Source organism: Lissotriton vulgaris, chromosome 8, assembly GCF_964263255.1.
Source record: "Lissotriton vulgaris chromosome 8, aLisVul1.2, whole genome shotgun sequence".
Taxonomy (NCBI): domain Eukaryota; kingdom Metazoa; phylum Chordata; class Amphibia; order Caudata; family Salamandridae; genus Lissotriton; species Lissotriton vulgaris.
The window spans coordinates 303,561,655-303,587,538 of NC_141696.1; positions in this window are offsets into that span (position 1 = coordinate 303,561,655).

Consider the following 25,884-nt stretch of genomic DNA (forward strand, 5'->3'; position numbering starts at 1 on the left):
ACGATCGGCTAGAACCACATCTAGAACAAGGCGGTTCTGGAGAGCCACCAGGCGGACCACTTGAAGCTCGGCTGTATTGTTTGCAAGGATGCCAGCTGTGATGTTCATTGTTGTCTCGACTGCCTGAGTCAAATGTCGGATGGCATGGCTGTTTGCCATCGGGCCCCAGAGCGGAACAAGTCCCTTCATTGCATCGAGGAACTGTGCTCCTGTAGAGTCGGCTTGTTCAATGTCCTTGGCTCGTTTTTGTCTATGGTGATTCGCCGGAGCCACATAGGTCGGAGGAAGGATGAAGGAGATAAAACAGGTGCCCCCCCAGCCTTTGGGGAGCCAGGTGTAAGCTTTTGTGCCGCAAACAAAGTACATGTTTGGAGAGGATACAAAGGAAGGTGGATCGGTGGAGTCCAAAGTTCTGGTGATGCGGCAGGCACTGCGGCCCACCAGCTGTGTCCCAAGCCCTTCTATGCACATAAGGCCTGTGACGTTGATGACGAATAGGGCCACAGTCAGGGTGGCGGCTGTTCGCTTCCGAAGGTAGGAGAAGGTGGTTCTGGTCGGATTGTTGAACACCTGCATCTCAATTCGTTCTTTGGCAGGGATGTCCATGTGGATAGAGTCGTTGGAGGTCTGCGGGCAGAAATGTGTCTTCGTTTTGTTTCGCCAGACCTCATGAAAGAAATGCGTCATAGTTTTGCTGGAGGTTGCATTGTCCCTATAGCTCTCTTGCAAGAGGATCAGCCAAGCAAGGCAGGAGCCATGAATTTAGAAGGGTGAAGGGATGAAGGGTATTGAATGTCCAGTGGCGTGGGGTAGCAACCCACAGATCCAGCAGTTGGTGGCATTGGTGGCAAGATTGTGCTGGTGCAGCAGCTGCACGAAGGAGTTGTTCCAAAACTCCTTTCGCCTTTCTCTGAGTTGGGGTGAGAGAGAAATCAGATAATGTTCCTTCATGGTGGTAGGCTGTGCAGTGGTCCGGAATGTCTCATGAGCGGGTGCTCTTTCTTCCACAATCCAGAGTGCGGTCATGAGGAGGAGGCAGAAGAGGATCGTGATAAAAACTGCAATTGTCTTTGAACTGTGGATTTTGTCAGTCTTTGGGTTTCTGTAGCAAATTTTCGGGTGTCCGGTTGCTTCCATCTTCTTCTTATCGGGCGCTTCCATCATCTTCTCATCGGGCGCTTCCATCATCTTCGAGGGAGCTCGGTAGCGGGCAGAACCAAAGACCTCGTCTGGCTTTCTCTCCTGACAGCCTTTGTAGTGTTAGGCCACCGATCTGAGAATTATGACTTAGTCAATGGTCTACTTAGCCGAAACTTCCCCCTTTCGTCGCAGGTTATACCCTTCTCTGGATGGCACCGTGGGGTCAGGGATCTTTGCTAGTTCGAGGGTCTCTGTGTCTGGATAGCAGTTCAACGATGGTCGGTCTTTGTTCAGGAGCTCTTCCTGGGTGGTCACGTCTTCAGTCGTCGTCAGAGTCGGGGGGATCCGTTTGCAGTGGTGCGCATGCACCCAGGTCCGTTTTCCTTCCACTCGAAGAGCTGTTCGGGTGGTGAGGAGGACTTGCCAGGGGCCCGTCCACCGGGGTTCCAGACTCTTGGCACGCTGGAAATTCTTTATTAGCACGTAATCCCCGGGTTGCAGGTTGTGTCCGGGACCCCTGGAAGCGTCAGGGATGGCATGCAGCACCTGTTGGTGAATGACAGACAGAGTTTCAGTCAATTTATACAAGTAATCAGACATTAGGACGTCCGGGACGTCATGAATGGAAGTCGGTTTTGGTGCAGACCAGACGCTCATGGGTCGGCCGAAATTGACCTCGTAAGGTGTCAAGTGGTGTTTGGTGGGGGTGGAACGCATCGATAGCAATGCCAGTGGGAGAGCGTCTGGCCATTTCAGTCCTGTGGTAGCCACTATCTTAGCTAGTTTTAGTTTTAGTGTGGCATTGTGTCGTTCAACAAGTCCAGCAGACTGTGGGTGGAAGACTGCGTGGAACTTCTGTTTTACACCCAGCCCTTTCAAGATGAGCTGGATAACTTCGGCTACGAAGTGGGGGCCATTGTCGCTCCAAAAAATTCGGCAAAGGCCGTAGCGAGGGAAAAATTCTTTTAATAGTACTTTTGCAGTGGCCATAGCAGTGTTGTCACGGGTTGGGTATGCTTCCACCCATTTGCTGAATGCACACACCACAACAAGTACGTATTTCAGGCCTTGGCATCTGTCTAGTTGGATGTAGTCCATCTGTAGGACTTCAAATGGGTGATTGGGGACCCCAAACCTTCCCCGGGGTACTACAGTTCCTTTCCCAGGGTTATGTTGCAAACATATCAAGCATTGTTGGACCAGACGTTTGGCGGAATCTGTGATTTTGTCGTTGTGCCAAACTCTGGTGACAAGTTCGATCATGGGGGCTGATCCTATGTGTGCAGGGGAGTGTGCCATAGTCAATATGGGAGTCAGGTAGCAACCATTTGTTCGTGTCTTTTGTCCGCCAGCAGCCTTCATCGTCTTTCAGTCCCACCCGTGCCCATTCAGTCAATTTGTGTTGTGAGCTAGCCATTTGAATGTCCCTGATAGTGTCCCTAGCGTCTGTCCATTTCTCTGCTTGTGACCTGGTCACGTACATGCGTGTCGTCGTCCTATTCTCAGCTGTGGTCCGAGCGGTGGTGTTGGCTAGTGCATTTCCCTGTCCAATAATGTCTGTCACTTTCTTGTGTGCCTGGCATTTGATGACCGCAAGTCGTTTGGGGAGAAGGACGGCTTTGATCAGGGCGGAGACTAGATCTCCATGTAAGATGGGGGTGGCGTGTGAGGTCAAGAATCCCCTCTCCTTCCAAAGGAGTCCGAAATGGTGAACCACCCCGAAGGCATACTGGCTGTCGGTGTAAATGTTTGCTGTGGTTCCTGCTGCCAGGATGCATGCTCGTGTCAGGGCAATCAGTTCTGCTGCCTGTGCAGATCGTTGTGTGATGCGGGCTGTCTCTACTACAGTTCGGGCCGTGGTGACTGCATAAGCAGCTGAGGTGGTGCCATCGGGGAGTTTGATGCAAGAGCCGTCCACCCACAGCTCTCCGTCAGGGTCAGGAAAAGCCGTGTCTCTGAGGTCAACCCTACTTCTATTCTCTTCGTCCGTGAGGGTCACACAGACATGTACAGGGGACACATTGGGGTCGTTTTCTGGTAGGGGCAACAAGGTTGCCGGGTTCAGTGTGGTGCATCAGGGTGATGTGGGGTGCAAGCAGGGTCAGTTCGTATCCAGTCAGTCGTGCACTCGTCAGGTGTTGCGTCTTAGTTTGGTTCAGGAGGGTGTCAACTGCATGGGGTACTAATACCGTGAGGGAATTCGAGAGCATGATCCCCTCACTTTGTCAGATAGAGATAGCAGCGGCAGCTACAGCTCGAAGGCAAGCAGGCAAGGCTCTGGCTACGGGGTCAAGAGTGGCAGAGAAGTAAGCGCACGGTCGTTGCTTTGGGCCAATGGAGTAGGTCAAGACAGATAAAGCACATCCCTCCCTTGCCCTTGGCAGTCCTATGCGGAGTCGTGGGCATCGTCGCAGTCAGACTGCTGGTACTGGTTCTGTCAGGGTCGGTCAAATGTATTCGGTCTGTTTGATCTATCGTTAGTCGTGTCATTTGAGGAACCCCGTTGCTGTCCTCTATTTCTCGGTCCTCCCGCTACGTCCTTGGGGTCCCTATTTCTGTTCATCTCCAACAGAACCGGACACTGGGATTTCCAATGGCCGAATCCTTTGCAGAAGGCACACTGGTCCTCGCTAATGTCTCTACGTCCAATATGGGGTGTTGGGGTGCGGTCTTTAGGAGGTGCGTTCCTAGCGACATTTGTCTGAAAGTTCCCTTTGTATTGCTCTCGTCCTACAGTCACCTCTTGCAACTGAGCAATCATTACCCTTTCTTTTAAGTCTTTCTTCTTTTTCTCTGGCGCTCTATCGTTTTCATTTTTCTGGTGCTCGTAATATTGGGCCATCTGAAGGATAGCCGCAGGTTTGGAGGCCGCCCAACTACTCTCACTGGCCTGCAGTTTCTGAGAGACCTCCTGTGACAAACCCTTTACATAATTCTGGACAAACAGATGGTGTCCGGTCGCAGTGGTCATGTCCTGGCCGCTGTAATCGGAGAACACCATTTCGAACCGGGAGAAGTATTCCGATACGTCTTCCTGGGGTTTCTGACGACAGGCCGTTACTATCGACCAGTCCACTTTCTTTTCTGGGATCAGAGTTTTCAATTTCTGTACAATTTTGTCTGGAAGTTCTAAAATGGGTTTCAAAGGTTTTTGTCCAGGTTCTCGTTGTCTATCTATGCCATCGAGTTGTGACCAGGTATGTCCGAACAGCTCAAGGAGGTCGACTTTCCGGATTTGCTTCCACACATCAGCTGGCAGACATAACCCGAAAAACAAGTCGATGTCAGCCAGGGTCATAATCGTTGAACCTAGGGCTGTACCTAATTCAGTGAAGAAGGCAGTGGGGTTCTTTCGTAAATCGGGCAGAGACTTCCGGAACGTCAGAATATCTTGCCGATCCCATGGCTGGTAGACCCAGTTGTACACTACCCTCCCTCTCGCATCTTGGTGGTTGACGTCATCGTGTGTTCCTAGACCTCGTGGGGGAACCCAGTAGGGGGCAGCCTCTCTTATTGGCATCATGGTGCTAGCTCGCTCAGTTCGTGATTCGGTCGCTACGGGTGTCGTAGGTTTAGCTTCCGATTCTTGTTCAGTGAGGTGGCGGAAAACCTCAAGCGTACGCGTAAGGAAGTCCGTCACGTCACGTCACACTCGCCCTCATCCCCGATATCGACCTTTCTATACAGAGTCGTTAGGCTCTCGGTACCTTTGTCTCGATATCGGTCCTCATACGCATTCAGGGCATGATAACACAGTCGTACGGCAAAGTGCCGTCTGTGGCTCCCTGCATATGAGTTGAACATATCCGTGATGTGCTCCCCACTCTCCTTTCTTTCTACCAGTGTCCTCACTACCTTGTCGATCCCTGCTTGCTCATCTTTGCTTAACCTGTTCGTTCTTGTGAAATCTGTCTTTCGGGTCTCTGGGTCATCTAACACTGTCGCTTGTGCTGTCTCTAGTACAAGGGGTTCGGCCGGCGCGGAGGCCATGGGGACCGAAGCTCTGGTACTACTCACGTCTGTGCTTGAGGGTAGTGGGTGCTGCGCTAAGGGTTGGGAAGGGGCATATGGAGGGGGCATGTAGATGATCGGACCTAACAAGAGATCATTGTTGGCTCGCTGTTTCGAGGGTAATTCAGGGTAGAGCGTAGAGGGCGTTCTAACCGGACACTGGCTTGATGTCGCTAACTCTTGTTTCTGTTTGGCTTCTTCTTTCTCCTTAATCTCTTCTTCTAATTTCTTAGCAGCTAGGTGGGCTGCCTTTCGCAGCTCTTTTCCCAACCTACTTTCATTTCTCTTTTTACGCTGTTCGGTTTCTTTGGGCCACATGCCGAGACTATCAAGCATAGTGGGCGTTGTCTTGTGTTTCCCAAGGGCTGTTTCTAGCGCGCTTATTTTATCCTCGTCGAAGGATCCTATCAGTGGCCACTGACTTTTCTGATCCTTCTTCGTATATTTATGCCACAGCTTGCTATAAGCTATAGCGATCAATCCATGCTTCATGAACATGTCCTTATTAGGGGTGCCCTCCAGTGGAGCTGGATGGTTCATCTCTAATAAGCGGTCCGGGCTAAACAGGCTACCAATCAGTGGGGAGAAGATAGGCATGACGGATTACAATGGGGACAAAAGTCTGCACTACCTATCTTATCACTGCGTTCAAAGACTAGACAGAATATTTCTATTCTTCGTTATTTGCAGGCTGTGAATACCTCAAAAGAACCAATATCAAACAGTCAATGTTCGGTCAAACAAACAATCATTGGGGAGAATAAGTAGGCACGACGGGTTACAACAGGGACAAAAGTCTGCGTTACCTACCCTTTCACTACCTGCAAAGAGAGAACCTGTTCTTCTCCGTTTGCAGACAGAGAATCTCCCGAAAACAATCTGCGAACAACCGTTCGGGTCAAACAATCAATCAGTGGGGGAGGAAGATAGGCACGACGGATTACAACGGGGACAAAAAGTCTGCGTTACCTATCCTTCACTGCTTGCAAAGAGAGAGCCTGTTGTTCTCCGTTTGCAGACAGCGAATCTCCAAAAGAACCAACAATTCAAAGAGTAATACTAGTATTTTCCAAATCAAAAAATCATTTCGCAATTTGTCGTGTTACATGACCTTACCCGGACCGCATGGACAGTTTCTTGTCTTCCGAATCCAGCGCCCGATCGTCCTCTACTCTTCGTGACCGTCGCGGCACTCCTGATGGTTCCCAGTCAGGACCGTAGATCACTCGAGAGAGGTCTGTTCGGAACCAGTGAAGTTCGGATGATCGGCTGTCAGACGAGGGTCTATCGGACAGGAGCTCTCCCGATCGTTGCAGTCGTTCACTCTGTCGTCAGGACCTCTCCCACTGGATCCACGAGTCACTTATGGGCCCCACGTTTAGGACGCCAATTGTGGAAAAAGGTACGGGCCGATGACCTTTTTCAGAGTTGCCCGGCGCTAACCGCCTCTAATACCACTCGAATTACCAAACAAAGAGGCAGGCGCTGGAGACTGGAAGGCAGGAAACAGAAGTTTTATTCCGACGGAGCAGAACACATCAAATCAGACAACAGGGTATCTTCTCGAGGTGCTCTAACCGCATCTCTGAGGCCTGGCCTCTATACACAGGTTTATGATCTTTATTACAGTTTATTGCATGTGGCACATTCTTGCAAATGCTTTGAAGTATGGAAGCCTGAAAACAACTAGGGTTGGCTCATAATCAGCAAGGCTGAGCCACAATCTATAATCAACAAAGAACAAGTGCCTATACTGATAGTAATTTGGAAAGGTTTGGCCACCAGAACAAAGAAGGTTTTTCAAAGCTGGGGTGTGCTTATAAATTGCTTTTTTATTTATAATGTCTAGGTCAAAGAAAAAGGGTGTATTTGTATTAATCATATACAGTTGAACAAAAACAAAAATTTTTGTAAACACAGGAGAAATTATGGACAAAAACCAGTGAAACGTTTATATCCAACATGCATACCAAATTCAGTCATATCACAATCATACCTTGCCATTCATACACAAAACACATACAAATACACAACACGACTAGATAAGAATATATAATCGTGTTGGGTATTAGGTCTGCTGCAATATGTACAGTTATATATACAATTTATACAGTGATTTTTACAGGTATAAATCAAATGGATCAACAGAATCAAATGCGAAATCAAAAACAATGTATACGACAGTTTATAACCGGTAATGTGACAGTATGTTCACACTACGGGAAGAACCAAAAGGGAGCAGACACTGGACATGAAGGGGCCTACGCGTTTCAAATCCCTATGGGTTGGGAGGGATTCTCATCAGGGCCAGGTAGCTCTAAAGAAAAAGAAGAAGAGAATTCTATTGTATACATCTGAAAAAACTTTATAAAATACCAAAAAACTCGAGTGCATGACCACCCAAGGTTCCTTCTGCTTACCACTATGGAGAATATCCGAGAGAGGGATAACACCTGTGTGACAACGAAAGACAATAAAGACTACATAAGTATGGAAAAAGTGTTTAGAGAAGCCTTTTTCGTGGCCGTCATCAGAAAAAAACATTTACCTTGGATGTATGCGGTAGCCACGTTGTTGTAAGTTCAAGTTGAAAAATTGGCGGCTAGATGAAGCTGGATGGCCTGAAAAAGAACGACATCCATTTAGTGCGGTAATGAGACGAGGTGTGGTGCTTATAGTCAGGCACAGGGTTAAGGTTCTTACCGGGGGATCATGAATGTTCACGTCCAAGCACAGGATCGTGGATTGGAAGAGTCAGACCTCGTTGGTTTTCAGCCTCTAATGGGAAAGAAAAGTAAAGGCTTCTTAGGTCAGCATTCGAAATGTATATGAACAAGATTCTTTAGGTAGAACTGGTCAAGCTCTGGCTTACCGGTATAGAGCAATGGATGTTACGAAAAATCACCGGCGTCTCCAACAGCACTAGTCTCTCGCACATGCGTGGAGTGTAGTACGGCTTGAAAGGCTTCTCTATATGTAGTGCTTAATTGCGCATGCGTGAAGTCTTTTGAAAACGGTGACTTCTGTGTTACCTAAGGAAAAGCTTAATGATTGGCACAGGCAGAAAAGGAAAGTCCCTCTTAGAGTTTGTATATCTCTGATATCTCGTTGAGTCCTCTAACTGTTGTGTCGAATTTAACAATTAAATAGGCTTCTCTTTTTGACAGTTTTTGATCCATGTCTCCTCCCCGTGGATCCTTTTCAACGCGAGAGATCACAGTCCATTTGATATCACTCATCAGATGTTTACAACGTTTCCAGTGGTTAACCAATGGAGCAGTTTCAATCCCATTCTTTATCCTGGATTTGTGTTGAGTGATTCGAGTGCGGATTTCCTGATTGGTCTTCCCAATATAAAGAAGTCCACACGGACAGATGATGCCGTAGACTACATACTTGGTTCTGCAATTGCTGAAACTGTCATGTTTCCATGAGATCCCATGATGTTGAAACAGGGATCCTTCGATGGTCAATTCGCAACAAAGGCACGTCCCACATTTGTGATGGCCTGTAATAGGTGACAATCCCATCATCTGTCTCAAGGACGGCTGTTTGTCTTTTTTTATTCCTGCTCTTATTACATGGTTGGCCACGCTGTTCTCTTTTTTGAAGGCTAACAGCGGGGAAATTGCAGGCTGGCGTCCAAGTTTTTTACGAGATGCCAATTTTGAATGATGATTTTTTTAAAGATTATTGGCGTTTGGGCAGTAGGTAGTTACACACACTTGCCTGTTGGAAATGGGTTTATTTTTCCTTTCGAGGAGACTGTCCCTCAGGGTCCATCTGGCCCTTTTCATGGAATTTCGGACTAGTTTTTTAGGGTAACCCCTGTCGCACAATTTGGAAACTAGATTTTCAGCATGAAATTTGTAGTCCTCGTTTAGGGAGCAATTTCTACGAATACGTAGAAATTGCCCATAAGGCAAGTTTTCTTTTAAACTCCGCGGATGGTTGCTGGAGAAGAGTAGTTCCTTGTTCCTGTCAGTGGGCTTGGTGAACAGAGATGTTGCTAATGTTCCTTCTAGTGGAAAAACTTCGACATCCAGGAAGGAGATTTTTGTTGGTGAGTGTGATATGCTAAATTGTATGTCCAGTGTTCTAGCGTTGAGCCAATTGTAAAATGACATGAGAACTTCTTCTCCATCAGTCCAAATCATGAAGACATTGTCTATAAAACGCCACCATGTGGCAATGTATTCTTTGAAAGGGTTATTATTGTGGATGTACTTGTCCTCATAGAGTGACATAAATAATACTGCCAGCTCCGGGGCAAAGGGACACCCCATGGCAACCCCCTTTGTTTGGAGGTAGAATTAATTTCCGAAACTGAAATAGTTCTTTTTTAAGGCAAAAGAGGCCAAATCCACTAGGAATTTTGTGGGTACCTGGACGGGTCTGGGTCGTTGATCTAAAAAGTATTCCAATACTGCCACAGCTTCATCCTGAGGTATTTGTGTGTAGAGCTGTGTGACGTCCAGTGTTACGAGTAGATCTTTTTCCTTCTCAAATTTTATTCCTTCCAGCTTAGTAATAAAGTCCGTTGTGTCCTTTAGGTAAGAGACAACGTGGTCCATGAACTGTTTCAAAAAACAGTCGACGTACTTTGCCACCGGTTCCAACAGGGAATCGCACCCCGTCATGATGGGTCTACCTGGTGGCTTTGTTAGATGTTTATGGACCTTGGGAAGGACGTAAAATAGAGGTATTTTTGGATGTTTATTCCGTAAATATTCCAGCTCTTTAGGGCCTAGAAAACCTGCCTCAAAACCTTCTTGTAAGATGGGAAATAGAAGGTTTTGGAATTCCAACGTGGGGTCTTTTCCGATCTTGCGGTAGCACGTCTGATCATTTAGCTGCCTCATTATTTCGGTTGTGTAATCGTTGGTGTCCCAAATGACAATCGAGCCGCCCTTGTCGGCTTGTTTGATGGTAATTGTGTTGTCATTTCTTAACGTGGAGAGGGCATTTGTTTCATCTTTAGAGATATTAAATTTGACGAACTATTTTTGTTTCTCCATATCCGCAATGGCAGAAAGGACAGTTCTTTCAAAGATTACTACTTCTTTTGGTACTTTATTACCTGGAGGACAGAAAGTTGATTTTTTACGTAATCCTGTGACTTCTGACGGTGTGGAAGAGGGATTATCTGCAAAGAACGTAGTGAGGCGTAATTTTCGACAGAATTCGATGAACTCAGTCTTCATCTTGACAAAATCCGTTTTTTTAGATGGTACGAACGATAATCCTTTGGATAAAATACTTTCCTCAGCTGTTGTTAAGTTCACGCATGCGCAATTAAGCACTACATATAGAGAAGCCTTTCAAGCCGTACTACACTCCACGCATGTGCGAGAGACTAGTGCTGTTGGAGACGCCGGTGATTTTTCGTAACATCCATTGCTCTATACCGGTAAGCCAGAGCTTGACCAGTTCTACCTAAAGAATCTTGTTCATATACATTTCGACTGCTGACCTAAGAAGCCTTTACTTTTCTTTCCCGTTAGAGGCTGAAAACCAACGAGGTCTGACTCTTCCAATCCACGATCCTGTGCTTGGACGTGAACATTCATGATCCCCCGGTAAGAACCTTAACCCTGTGCCCGACTATAAGCACCACACCTCGTCTCATTACCGCACTAAATGGACGTCGTTCTTTTTCAGGCCATCCAGCTTCATCTAGCCGCCAATTTTTCAACTTGAACTTACAACAACGTGGCTACCGCATACATCCAAGGTAAATGTTTTTTTCTGATGACGGCCACGAAAAAGGCTTCTCTAAACACTTTGTCCATACTTATGTAGTCTTTATTGTCTTTCGCTGTCACACAGGTGTTATCCCTCTCTCGGATATTCTCCATAGTGGTAAGCAGAAGGAACCTTGGGTGATCATGCACTCGAGTTTCTTGGTATTTTATAAAGTTTTTTCAGATGTATACAATAGAATTCTCTTCTTCTTTTTCTTTAGAGCTACCTGGCCCTGATGAGAATCCCTCCCAACCCATAGGGATTTGAAACGCGTAGGCCCCTTCATGTCCAGTGTCTGCTCCCTTTTGGTTCTTCCCGTAGTGTGAACATACTGTCACATTACCGGTTATAAACTGTCGTATACATTGTTTTTGATTTCGCATTTGATTCTGTTGATCCATTTGATTTATACCTGTAAAAATCACTGTATAAATTGTATATATAACTGTACATATTGCAGCAGACCTAATACCCAACACGATTATATATTCTTATCTAGTCGTGTTGTGTATTTGTATGTGTTTTGTGTATGAATGGCAAGGTATGATTGTGATATGACTGAATTTGGTATGCATGTTGGATTTTAACGTTTCACTGGTTTTTGTCCATAATTTCTCCTGTGTTTACAAAAAATGTTTTTGTTCAACTGTATATGATTAATACAAATACACCCTTTTTCTTTGACCTAGACATTATAAATAAAAAAGCAATTTATAAGCACACCCCAGCTTTGAAAAACCTTCTTTGTTCTGGTGGCCAAACCTTTCCAAATTACTATCAGTATAGGCACTTGTTCTTTGTTGATTATTGAAGTATGGAAGGACATCCTCGGAATCCCCGCTTCAGGCCCGTTCCCACACACATACAGTTGAAGTCCCCACCCCGGTCACAACAGGTGACGATTGTTGCGCAGCTGGACATTCCGCTGATTCACGGAATGTATGTGGTCGATCGGATCTCATGGGGTGGGGGCTTTGATCAACTCGTGGATCCTCTGATGGGGGAAGCTTCCTACTGTATGGGGGGGGCAATAAACAGCATCCGCAGGGCCGGGTGGCGGCCTGGGAACGGGTAAGACAATTGGGCACAGAGGAAAGGGGGTCCTATCTAAGGACCCGGGATCATGAAAGGAATGGAGGGAGGTGTTGAGCTGGGAACAGGATGGGGTTTCGAGGCAGGGTTGTGCTGAAGAGGGGTTTATGGCCCAAGCATGTGAGAGCGGGGGCTGTCAGCGCGCGGGGGATGCCTGCGAGGTCAGGAGAGAGAGAGAGAGAGACGCGCTGGCTGTGGGCGATGGGCAGAGAGGCCATGGCATTTTAAAATGGCTGCCGCTTACGCGCATGAATGGACTCAAAAGGGGGACAAGATGGCGCCGATAATTTTGACACTGCAGTCTAGGTTTTAACAGGCCGAGCTCTCTCCTACCGAGGCCCCACCCTCTAGAACTCCTTGCCCCTTACCCTTAGGCAAAATCCTAATTTAGCCGCCTTTAGGAAATGTTTAAAGACCCACCTGTTCCTGACTATGTAGATACCTTTCACTGCCTGATGATCTTTCTCTCAGAATATAGCTTTGGTAAGAACACAAGCGCGGAGATAACCCTTCGGGAGTCGAATTCCTGTGCTATATAAGCAAATAAATAAATAAATAAATCAGAAACACTTGGGTTTCAGACTGCTCTTTCTCAGGAAGGCTGTTGTTAATTAAGACATTCCACCCGCATGGGGCATAATATTCTAACAGCCTTGTAGCACACCGTAGTGGCTGTACCCACCATCAAGGGCCTGCTCCCTTGTTGTAGACCCTTGCCTTTGGTTCGGGTCTATACCAGTCAAGAGGCCTTTTATGACCAGTATAGTGCAATGTGCTATAAGGCCATAGTGTGAATATCTTTGGATTCCCTGCAAATCTAATGTGAGCCGCTAAAAGTTATATTGGATGTTCCTAGTGGATAGGTATGCAAATAAAGCTTGTAGGGCCACATGTTTGAAAGATCAGTATTGCGAGTCCTTAATAGCGATTTTTTGCGAATTGCTATTAAGGACTCGCAAACTGCTATTTATGTAGAAATTGCAATAATAATTGCGATTCCTACATATTCCTTGATTGCGATTCACAAATTAAGGAATTCCTTCCCATTAATTTCTATGGGACAAGAGGCCCATAGGAATGGTTGCGCAATTTGCAAGTACGCAATAGGTACTCGCAAATTGAGCACGCAATTTCAAGGGTGAAAGGGTTCCAAAAGGAAACCCTGTTGCACCCCTGAAATGTGCATGTGTGCACATGTGGCGCACATACATGCATGTATGTGTGCCAAATGGCACTTTGAAAAATGCCAAAAAGTGAATTTTTCAGGGAAATTGCAAATTACCAACAACTTGAAGCACTATTGCAATTTGCGATGGCTACTAGAATAGCATTTAAGGAATCGCAAATTGCAATTCTCTAAATGCATGCGCAAAATAGGGAATCACAATTTTTGTAATTTCGTATTCTGCGAGTAGGTTTTTCTTTCATACATTGCACACAGTTAAATTGCGATCGCAAACGCTGAAAATTCTGCAAATTTCAGCATTTGCCATCGCAATTTAGCTTGATAGATCTGGCACAATAAGTTGTAAAAAGTATGATGGCCTAAAGACCTGTTGTTATGAGGTATGGGGGTACTATAGCGTCTATAATTTATTGTTTGCATGATACCTTTTTCTTGTTTGACTGTAATTCATTCTGATTGTAAGCCTTTATTCTCAGACAATATCTCCTAGGCACGGCTTTTCAACTTCTCTTAGCCCAGAGTCAAGATAACACATATGCAAGCTTTCATTCTTGAAAGTTGTGAAAATTATACAACATTATCCAAAGGATTGTGGTGTCTCATATGAAAATTTAAAACAAGACCCTATGTCATGCTCAAAGTTGGTGGAGGATATGAGGAAAGGGACTGATAGGACGCGCTTCCACAACGATGCAAGCCGCAACAGGCCCTGCAACACTCTTATGCGGCGGAGTCTGCTGCGACGTCGATCGTCTTCTCAGGCCCTGCGACACGCTTCTCGGAAATGCAGCGGCGTCTTATGCGAAGTTGATCCACTTCTCCTGAGACACATTTCCCAGGGACGCGGCGGTGTATACTGCGACGTCGATCCTCGTCTCCGGCGTTGCGAGGAACTTTGTGTTGTGAAGCGGCAGTTCAGTGACACGCTTTGTGTTCTTGAGTCGCGCTTCCAGCTCCTTGCGACACACACGTCCTCAAAAAGACTAGCACAACTGCAGGCACTTCAAGAGAACTCTTAGGGAGCTGGTGGGTGAAGTCTGTTGTCCCTGAGACTTCAGCAGGAGGCAAGCTCTGTTCCAAGCCATTGGAGATGCTTCACAAGTTGTAAATAAAGTACACAAATTTCCTCTCCCCTTTCTTTGGCAGTCAGGCAACCACTGCAGGCCAATCCCCCGAGCAGCACTTCAGCTTAGGGATAGTTTCTCCTCAGTCTCTCTGGTACCACTCCTCAGCAAAGGTTTCTTCTTGTTGTCCAAAAGTGATCTAAATTCTTGGGATCAGGGTCCTAATACTTATACCCCAAAATCCATTGTCCTCTGAGGCAGAGGGGCCTTTGCATAGTCCAAACCAGTCCTGGAGCACTCTGTTTACATGACTCCTTCTTTCCTTTCACAGTGCAGAGCAGAAACATCAGACTCCCCACAGGAGGTGGAGCCAGCATTGTGGAGCAAAGGCACAGCCCTGGAGCACTCTGTTGACATGACTCCTTCTCTCCTTTCACAGTGCAGGGCAGGGACATCAGACGCGCCACAGCAGGTGGACACATACCTGTGGGGGGGAGGCACAGCCTTTTCAGGTCCCAGGTGCAACTCCTCCCTCCCATCTGCATGCAGATCTCTCTATTCACCACTGGGCTGATTCACGCTGTGCCCTGGAATCCCCCAGCCCTGTCACTCAAACTCCAGACAAGGAATACACAACCTAGAATAGGCAGGCTTGGATAGTTAGACAAGAAAATACCTACGTTTGTAGTGTAGTTCCTCTATTCCCAATAGGCTCTGCGCATTGGAATAACATATCCTATAGATTAGACGTAGGACTGAGGTCAACTAGGTCTCTATCGAATATTCTAAACTTAATTGTGTGTGTGCCAGCTAACTCAGAGGTCACTAGAAACGTTCTCGAATTCACAAGAAGGGATTCGTTTCTGACAACCGCATAAACATGACAACTTTGTTTCCCAAGAATAAGAATATATCTCTCAAAGTCGCAGAAACAATGGATAAGTATTTCACTCAGTCAATCGTGCATGCTTCATTTCTACAGAGTTGCGGAGAAATAGTGAGACAGGCGTTTTCAATAAAAAGGGTTTATTGAACGGTCTTCTTTCTCATGCAAGAGAAGTGAACTCCTACAATCGTTATGGATGAACTACATAAAGAGATCTCAATAAGCGAAGTGGATGAGATTATCAGAACCCTAAAAAAGGGAAAAGCAGCAGGGCCAGACGCCTTACCAAACGAGATATACATTGGTTTAAAGGATACCCTACTACCACATATTACGGAACTGATAAACCTGATTTTTAAACAACAAAATAAAATACCAGACTCCTGGAATGATGCAATAATTACAATCATACTAACACCTGGCAAGGACCCCACTAGATGTGAATCATATCGTCCTATATCGCTGCTTAATGCAGATTACAAAATATTCACAAAAATCATGGCATTTCGACTGGGGAAGGTAATGAATCAACTTATACACCCAGATCAAAAGGGATTCATTAAAGGAAGACAACTGCATGAAGTTACACATGAGCTCGTGAGCTCCATTGACATAGCCACGCAAAAAAAAGTCCCTCTCACTATACTTACTTTCGACGCCGCTAAGGCGTTCGATAGAGTCAACTGGACCTTCCTAGAAAAAGTCATGACCAAAAACAATATAGGTCAATCTTTCATGCATGTTGTGAAACAGATCTATAAAACACCAAGGTCAAAAATCCTAGTAAACGGCAGTCTTACTGAAAATGTGAATATAGAAAGAGGAACAAGGCAGAGGTGTCCCCTCTCCCCCCTGCTTTTTAATCTATATATTGAACCGTTGGCGAACAAACTAAGAAACACTAAAGAGATTACCCCCTTTAAATATCAGAGGTGGGGAAAAAAAATCGCATTATATGCAGACGATTTAATGATTTTCACAGACGATTACATCAATTCAAAGACATCTATAGAAGAAATTATAAGCGAGTTTGGGAAAGATTCAGGTTATTTGGTAAATCATTCAAAGACCAAGATCATGACATGGAATACACAATTCCAAAGTCCAAATATCAAAAAAGAAATAAAATACCTAGGGATCCTAGTGAATCAAGATCTGGATAAAATAACACAACGAAACCTGAACAAAGTAACAGGAGAGGTAAAAAAAACTGCTCGAAGTATGGTCCAGTTTACCATTAAGCTTGATAGGTAGGTCGAACATCATTAAAATGTCAATATTACCAAATTATACTTTCCTTTTTAACACCATCCCTCTAGAATTTGGAAAAACCTCTTTTAAAAAAACCTATGGGAGATATCATTAACTTTATATGGGCATCAAAGGGAATTAGGATCTCTTGGAAGAAACTCAGGAGAGGAAAACAAGATGGAGGACTATCAAGCCCAGACCTGGTGGAGTATTATAAGGCGTTCCAGTTTAAAAACATACGGACCCTATTAAAAAGTCATCAACACTATCCGAAATACCTGCAAGCAATGACAGACAGAGAAGATCACTTTTTATTCAAATTTGGTCATCCTAAGTACTTTAAAAAAAGATAAATTAAAGACCTTAAGAGAGGAAGCAAAATTGTGGGCACAAATTAGAGCAAATTTAAAAATTCAATACTACAGTGTAATGGCCCCAATATGGGACTCACCGGGAACACCAGAATGCCTAAAAGATGCAATGGCAATCCCCCTAAAACAAGCCAATATCAACTATTGGGGACAACTATTAAAAAACTCAATTTTGATCACATGGGAAAAATTCCAATCTGTCACCAAAGGATCAGTGTCCAAATTTAAATACTACCAAATATCAAGCTGGGCGAAAACCATCCCTACTAACAATTGAGAGGATGAAAAGCTGGAAAAAGAAATGGTAGAACTCCTAACAATTACTAAGGAGGTGGCAAAGTGGTACTGGGAGTTTATAGTTGCAGGAGAGGGAGACAAGAGGATGGAAGACCAAATCTGGGGGAGAGAATTACAATTGGATGATCTAGATATAATCTGGGAAAGATCTGTGGAAAAATGTTGGTCGACTCTAAAATCTGCGGCATTAAAAAGAAATCATCTATATACAATCCATCGCGCATACTGGACTCCGAAATAATTGTCCAAATTTAAAAATGCAGGCGTAAAAAAGTGCCCGAAGTGTGGGGAAGAAAAGGCAGACGACTTTCACATGTTCAGAAACTGCCGTCTATTGGAAGAATTTTGGAAAGAAGTGGGTAAGACCATGAGCATAATCATACAGAGACAGCTAACTGTAAGTACAACCTTTACTTTTTTTGGGATTGAAGACACAATGGGTAAGGGGGGTCTAACAAAATGTCAGGAAAACCTTCTCTTTGTACTAGTTGTTCTAGCCAGAAGGGAGATCTGTTTAAAATGGATTAGCCCACTACCACCTACACATAGTGATTGGATGAACTCTGTCATAAAGACCAACAAATTAGACAGAAAAGGAAACATCAGAAAAAGATTTAAATATTGGGAAATTTTCGAAAACCATATAATTTCCAGCACCGTGTCAGTACTTACGGTCCCATGATTAACGCGAAAACAACACCTGGTACACAAGTATGATACTTGTCGAGTAGCCTGAAGGCTAGCTCATCCCCGCATCTCCAAACCAGAGTTGGTACTATGTAAGGAATAAGGATACTCCTATGAAAACCTCGTATAGATGACAAACTCCCCAACCTCGAAAGACCAAGGGGCAGTGTTGGTAACAAAACCAGAGGCATAAACCTGAAACCCGAATACATAGAACTTTCGCAATATGAGGATAAAAAAAAAACAATCGTTATGCAGCCTGCAAAGTATAATGCGTACAGCGTAAACAGTAATATGAAATAATACGGTAAGAGCATTGTATGGTTTCTAAGCCATATAAAATACATACATAAATAACATTGACTAAAATACACTCTATACGTGCATCCGCATCCAAGATGGGATGAGGGCTCTGAAGTATTTTCTCTTCAAACGAGGGGCACAACACTTAGAACATACTAATATGCTTCTAACTATGGCATAGTTGATTAAAATGCACAATGCGTTTTTGCACAACGGTGAGTGGTTCCTACAGCGCCGTCATACTGCGATGGGCTCCAGATTTGCTCCATCTTATGCTAACCTCTTAATGGGGCTGTATGAGGTGGAGCATGTCTGGGGCCCACAGGCACACACATGGAGCGACAATGTAATCTTGTATGCTAGATATATAGATGACATCATTTTAATATGGCATGGATCTGTGGAAAAGCTCAATCGCTATTTCTGTTATCTGAACAAAAACAGGTTCAATGTGAAACTCACTTTTCAATATTCTGAGACAAGCATTGAATATTTGGTTCTGAGATTATTTATCAAGGATGCAAATATACAGAGTGATATATTCAGAAAAAAGACTGCATGCAACAGTTATCTGCACGCAACAAGTGTGCATCCTCACTACACCATTGAAGCCATACCTTATGGTGAGTTGGTCCGTGCCAGATGCAATTGTAGCTTGGAGAAATACTTCACAAGGAACCTCAGCAAAATCAAGACAAATTTTGCGAAGAGGGGTTATAATCGAGCCTGTCTTGACAAAGCAGAAAGGAGAGCGTTATCTCTCAAAAGAAATGAGACTTTAATGCCGAAAACAGGTAGGAAACAGGGTTCTAATAAATCAGATTTTGAGACTCTCTTCATTACTGAACATAACATGCTCAGTAATCATGTATACAATATCCTGAGAAAGAATTGTCATCTCTTAGGACAAGAAGGGGCTTTGAATACCATAACAGCTAAGAAAGTCATTTATCGTAGGAGTGAGACCTTGAAGGACATAATAAGCCCTAGTTACATCAGGGATGTCGTGACTCCGCCAATGACGTGGTTACCTGACAAACCTGTTGGCTTTCATATTTATGGAAACTGTAGTGTTTGCAAGTTTGGCCTTAACAAATGCAGAACGTTTGGGAACAATAAATCTAGGGAGTTCCAATTAAATTGTTTTATTAATTGCAACACGACCTTCACAGTATACATGATCACGTGCTCCTGTCAAAAGAAATATATTGGGAGCAGTATACGCAGCCTTAAACTGTGGATACAAGAGCACGCAAGAGATATTAAGAACATGGATGTAAGATACCCTGTTTCCATGCACATACAACGTGAACATCCTGATGATATGACGTTCAATTTTCTTGGCATTGATCTGGTCAGTTTGCCGGAGAGAGGAGGCAATAGGGAATTGCTCCTTAGGCAGCATGAAGCATCCTGGATATGCTGTCTTAGGACTGTACTATTTGGGCTAAACATTAATGATGAGATCAATCACGTCTTGTAAATAGACTGAAATTAATACCTATATGATCTGGCCTGAATTGGATACTATTGCCCCCGATTAGACTATTAACTTATGAGAATAGCCTGAAGCCTAGAGAATTGTTATTTCAATATGAGATCTTTATGTATTTGTCTTGTATAAATATAATTCTTTGATTGTCATTATCTTGCTTACCTAATTTGTAATGAAATTCTGATGTTACATGCGGAATTCTGACAAGAATGACAATCAGTTTGAGGACATTCGGGAAATAACTGAATTGGAGCTTTGTTCTCATGTACTCTGATATATAAAAAAATATATATTTTTTTTTAATCCCCATCGATCTTGTATATTTGCTTGCTTAAAAATAGAATGTGCTCAATTTTAAATATATGTCATGTTGTCTTTTATGTATGTTGTTAATATGCATCGTTTGAATATAAAGTATATAAATATATGATTATTGATCAAGAACTTGAGGTAATATAGTGCACAATTTAGGACTTGTACTTACACATTCACTAACATGTTGTCTTGTATAGAGAGAGGCACAATGTGATAGATGCATGAAAAGAAACTTGTTAAAAGAATGAACGCTATGAGGCAAACAATATACGTGTGACAACAGTGTAAATACACTTAAAAGGGTAATGATATATATTCCCAAGGCAAAACAATACTTGTGTAATTCCAGTAAGGCAGGTTAAGTATAATGCTTGAAGAAAAAGGACAATCCATATATTCATGTGTAGCGGGATGATTCGGGGAAGAATATCCCCCTACTTCTCCTAAAAATATGTATTTAGGAGACAGCTCTTCTTCACGGCATACCATTTTAACTTGATTCATCTCCACTTCTCTGCACACGCTTGTGAAACTGCCCTTTTTATTTCACTTCATGCAGGTAGAATTACGGGCTGTGCAATGAACACTGTTCGCCAGGTGGTTACTACTTTCACACCTAAAACATTTTAACCCGTCAGTGACGCTAACAGGATGTTCACCCTTAATTTCTTTCGGCCTGATCTTGAGAACTTCAGTGTCACTGTTAACATCAAAGGTACTTTTAGCATTGCTTATACTACAGACTGGTTCTTTAGGTGGATTCATCTCCAAAATACACTCAGCAGTGTGTTCAATAGACTGGGCCATACTGATGGCCTCTCTTAGTGAGGGATTTTTAGCTAGAAGTTTCTCTATTATACGGGGGTTGTGAGTACATCTTACCAATTGATCCCTGATGAGTGAGTCATTCAACTTGCTGAACTCACATAAACGAGTTAGGACTCGGAGTGCAGCGATATAATTAGTGACTGACTCCTGTTTGCCCTGAACCCGAGTAAAAAACTTGTGCCATTCTAGGACAACGTTCACCTTGTCTCCGAAGTGAGTTTCTAGTTTCAAGAAGGTGATTTTGAATACATATAAATCAACCTCATCATCCTCTAATTCAGGGTCAGGAAGGGTATTGTAAATTTTCCTCCCCTGAACGCCCAGATTATGAAGTAAAACATGTTGTTTCCGGACAGCAGAGAACTTTTCCCCCTCAATGGCAATCTGGTAGGAATCAAACAAATTAATCCAATCTTTCCAATGGATTTCAGGATCCCCAATATCGTTTAAAAAGGAGGACGGTTGGCTCATGGATGACGCCGTCATTGGGGAGTAAATATATTATAAGGGCTTCCTACGCTAAAATGAAAATTGGGAGATAGTTTACTTAGTAATACTCGCAAAAACAAAAATTCCCTCACCTAAAAAAAAACTACAATGGAAGAAATGTGACTAAACACCAAGTAGAAGGAAACAACTACTCTTTGCTTACGTAGAACCACGGTCCACACCTAGATACACGCAAACCCAATAGGCTAGCCTAATATGTACTAACTCCCCGTAAGAGCTTTACGAACTGCACAATAGGCAATGTACAGAGTGCACTGAGAGTACAAGGATCTAAGGGGATGTAAAAACACAAGTAAGAGGAATATATGTAACATACTCCAGAAAACACAAGACCAGATGATCTTCCTTGGAGACAGTAGGTGGGTGTCCGTGGAAAACTAGAAAATGCACGGGGTAGTGCTCAGTAAAATGAGTACTAAGGCTTGCGCACTCTGTACTACCTCACTGTACAAGCATTTCAAATTACACAAGTAGACAATGTACAGGGTGCACTGAGAGAACCAGGTTCTAAGGGATCTAATGACAAAAGGGAGAAAAAAAAATGTTGTAGGACCATTAAGAAGGCAATCGACTAGATGGCCTTCCTTGAAGACAAGTGGTGGTAGTCACTGTAAAAACTGTAATGATACAAAATAGAGATCAATAAAATGAGCAATAAGGTCCACTGGAGTGTGTATATCCTCGAAGAGCGTAGAGACGTACAGGAAGCAATATACGCCGGGGGTTAGCCTGAAGAAGGGATAAAAGGCACCAAGGAAGGTGTGCGTATCACTAATGGTAACGCACAAGGTACATGTAAGTTATGAGGAGGACCTAGCACCCCCAACACATACAAATGTCTCCAAGAAAGTACTCAACGATGGCAGCACAACGTCAATAGATAGAAGGTCCAGGGTCAGCAGACGGTACCAAAGATTTTTTTTTTCATTAAAGGCGGAGGATAGAAGATATAGGACTGCGCAGCCCCTAGATACTACACCTCAGTAGCTGTAAACCCAACATTTAGACTGGCCACTAAGATCGCCACGATGGTGTTTGAGGCTGAAACCAGCGGGTGGATTACGAAAAAAGAAGCAGATTTCCTCATTGCTAAAGAACCAAAAATACCCTATTTCTACTGCTTGCCCAAAATCCACAAAGGGACAACACCGGTCCCTTGGTGACCTATTTTGTCGGGCATAGGTTTGTTACTTGAGCCTTTGTCCAAATTTAGTGACATTTTCTGCAGCCCTTGGTAAAACAGACTCCATCCTATGTGCGGGACACAACTGACATTGTCTGCACTATACAAAACATACAAGACAATGCATACTGTGACCTGTTGGTCACATTAGACGTCAAAGCTCTCTACACTAACATCCCCCAGGGAGCTTCCCTAGACGTCATCGAGGCAGCACTACACAAAGGGGAATGGAATTCACCAACACCGATTCTATTGGTGATGGAATGTACAACCCTGGCACTAACTGAGAGCTTTTTTAAGTTAAAAAAACAGTTGTATCACAAGTCCCAGGGTACTTCCGTGGGGAGTATCTTCACCCCAAGTATGGCCTGCCTCTACATGGCAGCCTTTGAAGAAAAAATCATTTTACACACTGATAACCCATACCTCAGTAATCTGAGGTTATGTAAGAGATTTATAGATGATATTCTCATCTTTTGGAAAGGTGAACGCAACACCTGCCAAAATTTCTGTTAGCGGATCAATGGACAAAACCGGTATCTCAACTTTACCAAAACTATATTGGACAGAAGTGTACCCTTCCTAGATCTCACGATTACACTAGCTAACAACCACCTGAGCACAACACTATATAGGAAACCCACAGACAGGAATAGTCTGCTATTATATAGCAGTCACCAGCCACTGGCGTTTAAAGAGAACTTACCAGTAGGACAAATCCTACGCATCCGGAGGAAATGTAGCAATATCAATGATTACATAATGGAGTCAAAAATCCTCGCCAATAACCTGAGAGAAAGAGATTACCCGGAACATCACAATAAGAAATCCATGAAAAGGGCTAGAAGCAATCATCGCGAGGCACTTTTGGAAACAGTCTAAAAAGACATTTTGACTTGTGTTACTTCTTTCACCCCAGATTCCACCCACATCAAAAAGGTAAAAAACAAACACTGGGGAATGTTGAACGCACGCTCATTACAGCTATCGAGACCTAGGTTTGCTTATAAACGCACCGGGAATCTTAAGGCTATCCTCATCAATACACGACCCAAGACCCAACAATCTGAGAAGCAACGATCCTTATGGGGTCTTCCATGTGTACAGGGGCATTTCCCATGCAGTTCATGCTCAGTGTGTTGCCACACAACATCGACCAAGGAAATTGTGTTCTCTGACACATTTACATGGCGCCTCATGAAACATACAAACTGCAAGAGCATGACCATGAGAACAGTTAAGATCAGGATCACAGAGCACAAAAGTAATATCCGTTGTCAAATGATTTCAATGAAAATGTGCGCACATTTCAAGAATATGACCAATCAGCGGACACCATCAGATGGGTGGTACTTGAATCGGTATTCACCTGTTACAACGCATTTTTTACAACGCACTACCACTACAACGCAGGCATTACAACGCATACCATTACAACGCATAGCGCTGGGGGGCGCTCTAGGATAAGAGGTAAGTTTAATTTACTATCCAACACCTTCCCTAGGGTCCACGGGGACTGGAGTTAGAATAGTAAATTATACTTACCACTATCCAGCACCCCAAAGCGCTATGCGTTGTAGTGGTATGCGTTGTGAATACCGCGTTGTAATGGTATGCGGAGTAAAAGTATGCGTTGTAACGTCATACATCCACTTGAATCTCATCAAGGCATTACTCAGAGGGCACTCTTCAAGATTGAACAGAGATGGATACATCACTTATCCACCGACAGATATGGGTGTAATGATGATATTCCATGGGCACAATTGAGCTAAATACCTATTTTCTTCCCATATGCTTTATTAGTGGGCTGTTAGAGGAATTCCATTTCTCGCTATACTGACTATAAGGAATAGAGAACAACTTGTTTTACCACATACCTATTTCAGGATCGCTACACACGACTAGTGTGGATCACTTAATGCAGTCCTTTGGTATTTGACACACCTTAAGAGAGCGAGTGCTTTTATTAGCTTTGCTACCGCTAAACATTAATTCCCGCTATTGCTTTTCTCCAACACCACATTACCGGCACTACTGACATAGTCCAAGATGTCTGCGATAATTCCAACAGGATTACTTCCTGCTTTCACAATATAGTAAGTTTAGCACACCACGCATTCTACTTCCGGTTTCGCTCTTTTACCCACCCCCAAGCAGGAACTGACGAGTATAGCTCTACTCCAGTGAGAGAGATCCTCACCTTCCCGGACTGGTGGCAGGGGTAGGTGATCCAGCGCAGGGATGCTCATCTACAGGTGAGTATGGCTGCCAGGAAAAAGTGCTGGCAGAAACGATGTTCCACTTTTCCTTTGACGATGCTTAACGGTGAGTTCATCAGCAACTATTGGATTGCGAACAATGCACACTAACGAACCCTCACCTTTGCCTGGCAGCGGCCCCTCATACAATCAGGGACTTGGGCTGAATTAACAGGCACCATTGGCCCTCCAACCACCACTAACCTATTAGCGAACACGTGGAGGCTCGCAACCTTTTGTCTCCCCTGTACACTTTTCCTACATGACCGGGTTGCTGCTGTGGGTAACCAAAGGGGTGCATCGGGGCTTCTACTTGCACCGGGACCCCTCCAGCATTCAGACACTACGTGAGGTCTGATTTAACTTTCCAAGTACGGGGCTGGCAACCTACAAAAAACGTATCTCCCATTTAGGATAATTATCCTCGAGGTGTCATAGCTCCGGTCATAGCTCCGCTGGTACTGTTGAGGCATGAACAAGGGTTCTAATTGGTGAGTTAGATATGCTGACACACAAAATGAGAATTGAGAAATTGTTTTATCTACCGTTATAAGCCAATTTTGAAGAACTGTTTTTAAACAAACCTTGAGAGTTGCAGTGTTATCAAGGATGCATATCAATCATGTATTATTGATCATGGCAATCTCTCCTTAGATTATCCCCAACAACGTCTAGGTACTTACGTGGTAGGTAGATTGTGATAGTCACTTACCACAAGGTGTTGATAGTTTGCACATTGGTCCTGATGAATCACTGTATGATCTTGTAGATGCTGTAGCAAGAAACATGTTGACTGTTGTAGAGTAGAGCACTACAATCTTGAACTAATAAATTTAAGCTAGAAGTTGTCACTCTAGTTTCATTTTAATCCGGTAGGAGGTATTCTATTAAAGTACTGTTTTGGACTACCTAACCTGTTTTAAATTCGCACTCTCACTACAATACATATTCACGAGCCTAGGCCCCTCACAAACACCTCTCCAAACGGCAAGGAACAAAAGATCTCCGCCGAAGAGCCCCATCATTGGGTGCCCATCGGGTATTGCAGCGGCGACCCGACGAGGAGCAGTCCCGATGCTGAAGCATGACACCTAGCAGCTGGGTGTGTGAGGGCACTAGTTTGGAAAGGAGGAATTCCCCCTCCTCCACTTCCATTTATCTTCCTGCAGGACACCTTATCCTAAAGGGAATTGAACACTGCCTAACTCTCTGTACTCCCCCCTTGGCAATACTGGGAACATCAGAGAGGGGAGGCCAAC